Here is a 358-nt window from a genome sequence, read left to right as displayed (position 1 = left end):
TAAACAAAACCCAAAATCTTGTCCTCTCGCACCCCTGCAGTTAATACTGGTTCTGCAGTCAAACTGCCCGGCTGGCTTGTGTTAGCATATTGAATGCCAGACGTATAGCTTCAGGCATTGTTAGTCATTTCAATCCAATGCCAAGTCAGCACAGTGGCGGGCCTCTAGGAAGACCAAAAATTTGAAGCGGTTGGATATTTCAGTGTGCTTAAACACAGAACATAAGGCTGCACGGTGCCCAGTGACTAAAAGAAACATGGCACCAAGTTATCAGTTAAAACATTTACAATAGAAAGATATAAACAGCAAATGTGTCAGTCTAAAACAAGTTCTTTGGTAATTAAGAACAGCAAACCGT

The sequence above is a fragment of the Egretta garzetta genome, unplaced genomic scaffold (assembly GCF_000687185.1).
Source record: "Egretta garzetta isolate BGI_Z169 unplaced genomic scaffold, ASM68718v1 scaffold14, whole genome shotgun sequence".
Lineage (NCBI taxonomy): Eukaryota > Metazoa > Chordata > Aves > Pelecaniformes > Ardeidae > Egretta > Egretta garzetta.
Note: the sequence above shows the minus strand (reverse complement) of the source record.